Consider the following 9,503-nt stretch of genomic DNA (forward strand, 5'->3'; position numbering starts at 1 on the left):
TGGAAAGGTGCAAAAATAACTGGGTTAACATGGGTGACTTTAACTTCCCTAATATTGATTGGCACTTGATTAGTTCCAAGGGTTTAGATGGGGCAGAGTTTGTTCAGTGTGTCCAGTATGGATTCCTGTCACAGTATGTTGACAGGCCGACTAGCGGGGAATACCATACTAGATCTAGTATTAGGTAACGAACCGTGTCAGGTCACAGATCTGTGAGTGGGTGAGCATCTGGGGGACAGTGATCACTGCTCCCTGACCTTTAGCATGGAAAGGGATAGAATCAGAGAGGGCAGGAAAACGTTTAATTGGGGAAGGGCAAATTATGAGACTATAAGGCTAGAACTTACGAGAGTGAATTGGGATGATGTTTTTGCAGGGAAATGTACTATGGACATGTGGTTGATGTTTAAGGATCTCTTGCAGGATGTTAGGGATAAATTTGTCCCAGTGAGGAAAATCAAGAATGGTAGGGTGAAGGAACCATGGGTGACAAGTGAAGTGGAAAATCTAGTCAGGTGGAAGGAGGCAGCATACAGGAGGTTTAGGAAGCAAGGATCAGATGGGACTATCGAGGATTATAGGGTAGCAAGAAAGGAGCTTAAGAAGGGGCTGAGAAGAGCAAGAAGGGGGCATGAGAAGGCCTTGGCGAGTAGGGTAAAGGAAAACCCCAAGGCATTCTTCAATTATGTGAAGAACCAAAGGATGACAGTAGTGAAGGTAGGACCGATTAGAGATAAAAATGACAAAATGTGCCTGGAGGCTGTGGAAGTGAGCGAGATTCTCAATGAATACTTCTCTTCGGTATTCACCACTGAGAGGGAACTTGATGACGGTGAGGACTATATGAGTGAGTTTGATGTTCTGGAGCATGTTGGGAAGATGTTGGAGCATGTTGATGCTGATGTTGATGTTGGAGCATGTTCTGGAGCATGTTGGAGCGTGGGAAGAGAAATATGCGCAGTCACAATTACGACAGGGAAAGTACTCAGGAAGCTGAATAGTCTAAGGGTAGATAAATGTCCTGGACCAGATGGAATGAATCCTCGTGTTCTGAAGGAAGTAGTGGAGATTGCAGAGGCACTAGCAATGATCTTTCAAAAGTCGATAGATTCTGGCCTGGTTTCGGAGGACTGGAAGATTGCAAATATCACTCCGCTCTTTAAGAAGGGGACAAGGAAGCAAAAAGGAAATTATAGACTGTTAGCTTGACATTGGTGGTTGGGAAGTTGTTGGAGTTGATTGTCAAGGATGAGGTTACATTGTACCTGGAGGCATATGACAAGACAGGCAGAACTCAGCATGGTTTCCTTAAAGGAAAATCCTGCCCGACAAACCTATTGCAATTTTTTGAGGAAATTACAAGTAGGCTAGACAAGGGAGATGCAGTGGATGTTGTGTATTTGGATTTTCAGAAAGCCTTTGACAAGGTGCCGCACACGAGGCTGCTAAACAAGATAAGAGCCCATGGAATTATGGGAAAGTTACATACGTGGATAGAGCGTTGGCTGATTGACAGGAAACAGAGAGCAGGAATAAAGGGATCCCATTCTGGTTGGCTGCCGGTTACCAGCGGTGTTCCACAGGGGTCTGTGTTGGGGCCACTTCTTTTCACGTTGTATATCTACGATTTGGATTATGGAATAGATGGCGTTGTGGCTAAGTTTGCTGATGATACAAAGATAGGTGGAGGGGCCGGGAGTGCTGAGGAAACAGAGAATCTGCAGAGAGACTTGGATAGATTAGGGGAATGGGCAAAGAAGTGGCAAATGAATTACAATGTCGGAAAGTGTACGGTTATGCACTTTGGTAGAAGAAATAAACGGGCAGACTAATATTTAAATGGGGAGAGAATTCAAAGTTCTGAGATGCAACGGGACTTGTGAGTCCTCATGCAGGACACCCTTAAGGTTAACCTCCAGGTTGGTGGTGAAGAAGGCGAATGCAATGTTGGCATTCATTTCTAGAGGAATAGAGTATAGGAGCAGGGATGTGATGTTGAGGGTCTATAAGGCACTGGTAAGATCTCACTTGGAATACTGTGTGCATTTTTGGGCTCCTTATTTAAGAAAGGATGTGCTGACATTGGAGAGGGTTCAGAGAAGATTCACTAGAATGATTCCGGGAATGAGAGGGTTAACATATGAGGAACATTTGACCACTCTTGGACTGTACTCCTTGGTGTTTAGAAGAATGAGGGGGGACCTCATAAAAACATTACAAATGTTGAAAGGCATGGACAGAGTGGATGTGGCAAAGTTGCTTCCCGTGGTGGGAGAGTCTAGTACGAGAGGACATGACTTAAGGATTGCAGGGCGCCCATTCAGAACAGAGATGCAAAAATTTTTAGCCAGAGGGTGGTGAATCTATGGAATTTGTTGCCACGGACTCTGTCCAGAGTCCAGAGAATTTTGGTAAATCATCACCAAAGCCTCTACTATAAGTTCTCCCATTTCTTTCAGTACTCTGGGATGCATTCCAGCAGGACCGGAGACATCTGTCTTCAGGCCCACAAGTTTGCTCAGCACAACCTCGTTCACATCCATAACTTCTCTCTTTGGCATGTTAGAATGTGTCTTCCACCATGAACACTGACACAAAATAGTCATTTTCAAGCCTCAGCCATTTCCTCATTATCCAATATCAATTCTGCCTTCTCATTCTTCAAGGGACTTCCATTCACTTTAGCCACCCTTTTATAACCATATAACAATTACAGCACAGAAACAGACCATCTTGGCCCTTCTAGTCCATGCCAAACGCTTACTCTCACCTAGTCCCACCTACCTGCACTCAGCCCATAAACCTCCATTCCTTTCCTGTCCATATACCTATCCAATTTTTTTTTAAATGACAACATTGAACCTGCCTCTACCACTTCTACCGGAAGCTCGTTCCACACAGCCACCACTCTCTGAGTAAAGAAGTTCTCCCTCGTGTTACCCCTCAACTCATGTTCTCTTGTTTGAATCTCCCCTACTCTCAATGGAAAAAGCCTATCCATGTCAACTCGATCTATCCCCCTAATTTTAAATACCTCTATCAAGTCCTCCCTCAACCTTCTACACTCCAAAGAATAAAGACCTAACTTGTTCAACCTTTCTCTGTAACTTAGGTGCTGAAACCCAGGTAACATTCTAGTAATCTCCTCTGTACTCTCTCTGTTTTGTTTTCTGCTTTATATAATTTTTAAAACTTGTATATGTTTTTATATTTTGTGCTAGTTTATTTTCATAATCTAGCTTCCCTTTCCTTATTGCTCACTTAGTGATACTTTGTTGCTTTTTGAAGTTTCCCCAATCTTCCAGCTTCGCACTACACTCTGTGACTTTGCATGAGCTTCCAGTTTGATGCCTTCTTTCATTCCTTAGTTATCCCAGGCTGGCTCTCCCATCCCTTATTGTCCTGGCTTTTAACTGGAATATACTTTTGTTGAGCACTGTGAAAATCTCCTTCCTCACTCTATCTATGTTGTTGGTACCCACATGGACCGTGACAACTGGATCTTTCCCCTCCCACTGCAAATTCCTCTGCAGGTCTATCCTCGCAACAGAGAACTCTGTTTATTCCCCTCACTGTCTCCAACTGTCACTATATTTCACCCCCCCCCCTTTGAATGGCTCCCATATTTAATAGTTCTTGAATTATTTGTTTAATAAGAGAATGATTTTGCTGCCAAAAATCCACTTTTTATTTAAATGCTCAAATGCTAAACTTTTAATAATCAATGCAGATATTGAGATCTATTAACTTTGTGCAACATTGGTTCAGTGTAGTGTTCAGCATTCTCTCTAGGTTGCAATATGATCTCTTGCATAAAGTACTGCATAACCTTATCACTGACAGCCATCATTTTCCCAGACTACTCTCTGCATTAATAAGTAATCTGTGCAAATAATTTAGCATTTCCTCTGGTGCCCTTCCCTTTTCTCTTGCTTTACTTGCTTTATCAACCAACTGTTTTTTTTCTCTTTCTTTGGAAGGTGTACAGAAGAATTAAAAGTGAATTAAAAGAATTTGCAGCCTGAAAGAATAAGCAATTTAGAATATGTGAGGATTTTGATGTTAATGTTGCAAATGTTTCACAGTCTGTAGCTTTGAGAAGAACAAACAATATTTTTATTAGGATAAAAAGCTGTTTTTTTTTTATTAAAGAAGCTTTTCTATTGGCTCAATTCTGAGAAATCCTTCTTTTATTATAAAGCTTTTTGGAGAGATTTGTTTTTCCAGAACTTCCAGTCACTTGATGGGAAGAGGGCAATAAATGGATGCTGGCTTGGAGTAGAGTCAATAACAAGGAGTTAACGGACTGGCACACGGCCTGTGTCTAATGACACTGGAATGCAATATTTGATTTGAAAAGGAATTGATATAGAAGTGGATGATATGTGTGTGCTGCTAGAGGTAACTATGAAGAATAACCATTGCAGATACAAGCGTGAGCAACCCTGTGTGAAGCACATGGCGAGTGTATCGGGACAACGAGGAACGCCTGGCCAGTGTAACTCTCGTGCCCAGGTAATACCTTTGCTATTCTTTGACAATTCAGGAGAGTCAGGGATACTTAGCGGGTGTGCACAGGAGGTATTTAGTGTATGAATTCATGTACATAAAGGTACTTGTCAGTAAATACAGATCTCTCTGTACCTCACTAAGCATTGTTATAAGTAGAAGTAGCTTTTTTACGACAGAATTGGCATCCCTGTTGTGGGCTTGAGGTTAAACCTCCTGTTGAGTTAGCAAAAGACTCGAGCCGGACCACGTGGGTGAGAAACAGAGACATGGGTGGGGGGGGAGGCTGGGTAGCTAGTTAGTACTGACCCAGGATGAAGAATTTAGGGAAATTGGCAAGTATGAAGGACTTGGATTGTTTTGATTGGAGGGAATTAGAACCATATAGCACAGTACAGGCCCTTCAGCCCTCCATGTTGTGCAGACCCATATAATCCTTTAAAAAAAGTACTAAACCCACACTACTCCATAACCCTCTATTTTTCCTTCATCCATGTGCCTGTCCAAGAGGCTCTTAAATACCCCTAATGTTTTAGCCTCCACCACCATCCCTGGCAAGTCATTCCAAGCACTCACAACCCTATGTGTAAAAAACTTACCCCTGATGTCTCCCCTAAACTTCCCTCCCTTAATTTTGTACATATGCCCTCTGGTGTTTGCTATTGGTGCCCTGGGAAACAGGTACTGACTATCCACCCTATCTATGCCTCTCAATCTTGTAGACCTCTATCAAGTCCCCTCTCATTCTATGCTCCAAAGAGAAAAGTCCCAGCTCTGCTAACCTTGCTTCTTATGACTTGTTCTCCAAACCAGGCAACATCCTGGTTAATCTCCTCTGCACCCTCTCCATAGCTTCCACATCCTTCCTATAATGAGGTGACCAGAATTGAACACAATACTGTAAGTGCGATCTCACCAGAGATTTGTAGAGTTGCAACATGACCTCTCTACTCTTGAATTCAATCCCCCTGTTAATGAAGCCTAGCATCCCATAGGCTTTCTTAACCACCCTATCAACCTGCACAGCGACCTTGAGGGATGTATGGATTTGAACCCCAAGGTCCTTTTGTTCATCCACACTCTTAAGTAACTGACCATTAATCCTGTACTCAGTCTTCTGGTTTGTCCTTCCAAAATGCATCACCTCACACTTATCTGGATTGAACTCTATCTGCCATTTTTCTGTCCAACTCTGCAGCCTGTCTATATCCTCTTGTAACCTTCGACAACCTACAGCTCCATCCACAACTCCTCCAATCTTCATGGCATCCGCAAACTTACTCACCCATTGTTCCGCTTCTACATCTAGGTCATTTATAAAACTCACAAATAGCAGAGGTCCCTGTGGCACTCCACTAGTCACTAACCTCCAGGCAGAATACTTTACTTCCACAGTTACCCTCTGCTTTCTTCCTTTAAGCCAGTTTTTTATCCAAACAGCCAAGGTTCCACTTACCCCATGCCTCATGACTTTCTGGATGAGTCTCTCATGAGGGACCTTGACAAATGCCTTGCTCAAGTCCATGTAGACCACATCCACTGCCCTACCATCATCAATTTCTTTTGTTAACTCTTCAAAAAACTCAATCAGGCTCGTGAGGCACGATCTTCCCTTCACATAGCCATGTTGACTATCCATGAGTAGACTGTACTTCTCCAAATGCTCGTAGATCCTATCCTTAACAATCCTTTCCAGTAGTTTGCAGACCACCAACGTAAGACTCACCAGTCTATAGTTCCCAGGTTTCTCCCTATTACCTTTTTTAAACAAGGGAACTACACTGGCCATTCTCCAGTCCTCTGGCACTTCCCCATAGCCAAAGGGGATTCAAAGATCATAGCTAATGCTCCAGCAGTCTCTTCTCTCAATTCCCACAACAACCTGGGGTGTATCATATCTGGCCCTGGGGTTTTATCCATCTTGATGTTTTTAAGAAGATCCAGCACTTCTTCCTTAATCTCCACATTATCCAGCACACAGGCCAGCTCTATTTCCACCTCACCCTGATCAAGATCCTTCTCACTTGTGAATACTGAAGCAAAGTATTCATTTAGGACATCCCCAAACTCCTCCACCTCCGGGTACATGTTGCCCTCTTTATCCTTTAGCAGTCCCACCTTCATTCTCGTCATCTTCCTGTTGTTCACATATGCATAGAACGCCTTGGGGTTCTCCTTAATCCTACATGCCAAGGCCTTCTCATGCCACCTTCGAGCTCTCCTAAGTCCTTTCTTTAGCTCCTTCATGGCTACCCTATATTTCTCATGAGCCCCTCCTATTTCCTGTTTCTTATATCTAATATATTCTCAGCCCACTTCTGCATCCTATCGATATCTCTCTGCAATCTTTGACAATCCTCTACACTATCTACACCACCAACCTTTGTGTCATCTGCAAACTTGCCAACCCACCCTTCTAATCCCACATCCAGGTTGTTAATAAAAATCACAAAAAGTAGAGGTCCCAGAACAGATCCTTGTGGTACACCACTAGTCACAACCCTCCAATCTGAATGTACTCCCTCCACCACGACCCTCTGCCTTCTGCAGGCAAGCCAATTCTGAATCCACCTGGCCAAACTTTCCTGGATCCCATGCCTTCTGACTTTCTGAATAAGCCTATCATGTGGAACCTTGTCAAATGCCTTACTAAAATCCATGTAGATCACATCCACTGCACTACCCTCATCTATAAGCCTGGTCACCTCCTCAAAGAACTCTGTCAGGCTTGTTAGGCATGATCTGCCCTTCACAAAGCCATGCTTTGTCCCTGATCAGACCATGATTCTCTAAATGCCCATAGATCCTATCTCTAAGAATCTTTTCCAACAGCTTTCCCACCACAGACGTAAGGCTCACTGGTCTATAATTACCTGGACTATCCCTACTACCTTTTTTGAACAAGGGGACAACATTTGCCTCCCTCCAATCCTCTGGTACCATTCCCGTGGACAATGAGGACATAAAGATCCTAGCCAGAGGTTCAGCAATCTCTTCCCTTGCCTCATAGAGCAGCCTGGAGAATATTCCGTCAGGCCCCAGGGACTTATCCATCCTAATGTATTTTAACAACTCCAACACCTCCTCTCCCTTAATATCAACGTGCTCCAGAACATCAACCTCACTCATATTGTCCTCACCGTCATCAAGTTCCCTCTCAGTGGTGAATACCGAAGAGAAGTATTCATTGAGGACCTTGCTCACTTCCACAGCCTCCAGACACATCTTCCCACTTTTATCTCTAATCAGTCTTACCTTCACTCCTGTCATCCTTTTGTTCTTCACATAATTGAAGAATGCCTTGGGGTTTTCCTTTACCCTACTCGCCAAGGCCTTCTCATGCCCCCTTCTTGCTCTTCTCAGCCCCTTCTTAAGCTCCTTTCTTGCTACCTTATATTCCTCAATAGACCCATCTGATCCTTGCTTCCTAAACCTCCTGTATGCTGCCTTCTTCCACCTGACTAGATTTTCCACTTCACTTGTCACCCATGGTTCCTTCACCCTACCATTCTTTATCTTCCTCACTGGGACAAATTTATCCCTAACATCCTGCAAGATATCCCTAAACATTGACCGCATGTCCATAGTACATTTCCCTGCAAAAACATCATCCCAATTCACACCTGCAAGTTCTAGCCTTATAGCCTCATAATTTGCCCTTCCCCAATTAAAAATTTTCCTGTCCTATCTGATTCTATCCTTTTCCATGATAATGCTAAAGGTCAGGGAGCAGTGATCACTGTCCCCCAGATGCTCACCCTCTGAGAGATCTGAAACATGACCCGGTTCATTACCTAATACTAGATCTAGTATGGCATTCCCCCTAATCGGCCTGTCAACATACTGTGACAGGAATCCATCCTGGACACACTTAACAAACTCTGCCCCATCTAAACCCTTGGAACTAATCAAGTGCCAATCAATATTAGGGAAGTTAACGTCACCCATGATAACAACCCTGTTATTTTTGCACCTTTCCAATATCTGCCTCCCAATCTGCTCCTCGATATCTCTGCTGCTACCAGGGGGGCCTATAGAATACCCCCAGTAGATTAACTGCTCCCTTCCTGTTCCTGACTTCCACCCATACTGATTCAAAAGAGGATCCTGCTACATTACCCACCCTTTCTGCAGCTGTAATAGTATCCCTGACCAGCAGTGCCACCCCTCCTCCCCCTTTCCCCCCCCCCTCTCTATCCCTTTTAAAGCACTGCAATCCAGGAATATTGAGAATCCATTCCTGCCCTGGTACAAGCCAAGTCTCTGTAATGACCACTACATCATAATTCCATGTATGTATCCAAGCTCTCAGTTCATCACCTTTGTTCCTGATGCTTCTTGCATGGAAGTCCACACACTTTAGCCCTTCTACCTTACTACCTTTACACCCTTTATTCTGCTGCTCTTTCCTCAAAGCCTCTCTATATGTTAGATCTGGCTTTACTCCATGCACTTCTTTTACTGCTCTATCGCTCCGGGTCCCATCCCCCTTGCAAATTAGTTTAAACCCTCCCGAACCATGCTAGCAAACCTAACTGCAAGAATATTGCTCCCCCTCGAGTTCAGGTGCAACCCATCCAATCTGTACAGGTCCCACCTTCCCTAGAAGAGATCCCAATGGTCCAAAAATCTAAAACCCTGCCCCTTGCAACAACTCCTCAGCCACGCATTCAACTGCCATCTCCTCCAATTCTTACCATCACTATCACGTAGCACTGGCAGCAATCCTGAGAACTTCACCCTTGAGGTCCTGTTCTTCAGCCTTCTGCCTAGTTCCCGAAACTCACACTTCAGGACCTCATCCTGCCTATGTCGTTGGTCCCAACATGTATCACGACTTCTGGTTGCTTTCTCTCTCATACCAGGAAGTCATGCAGCCGGTCAGAGACATCCTGGACCTTGGCACCTGGAAGGCAACAAACCATATGGGTTTCCTTTTCACGTCCACAAAATCTCCTGTCTGCTCCCCTGACTATAGAGTCTCCAATGGCAAC

The sequence above is a fragment of the Hypanus sabinus genome, chromosome 10 (genome assembly GCF_030144855.1).
Source record: "Hypanus sabinus isolate sHypSab1 chromosome 10, sHypSab1.hap1, whole genome shotgun sequence".
NCBI classification, from domain to species: domain Eukaryota; kingdom Metazoa; phylum Chordata; class Chondrichthyes; order Myliobatiformes; family Dasyatidae; genus Hypanus; species Hypanus sabinus.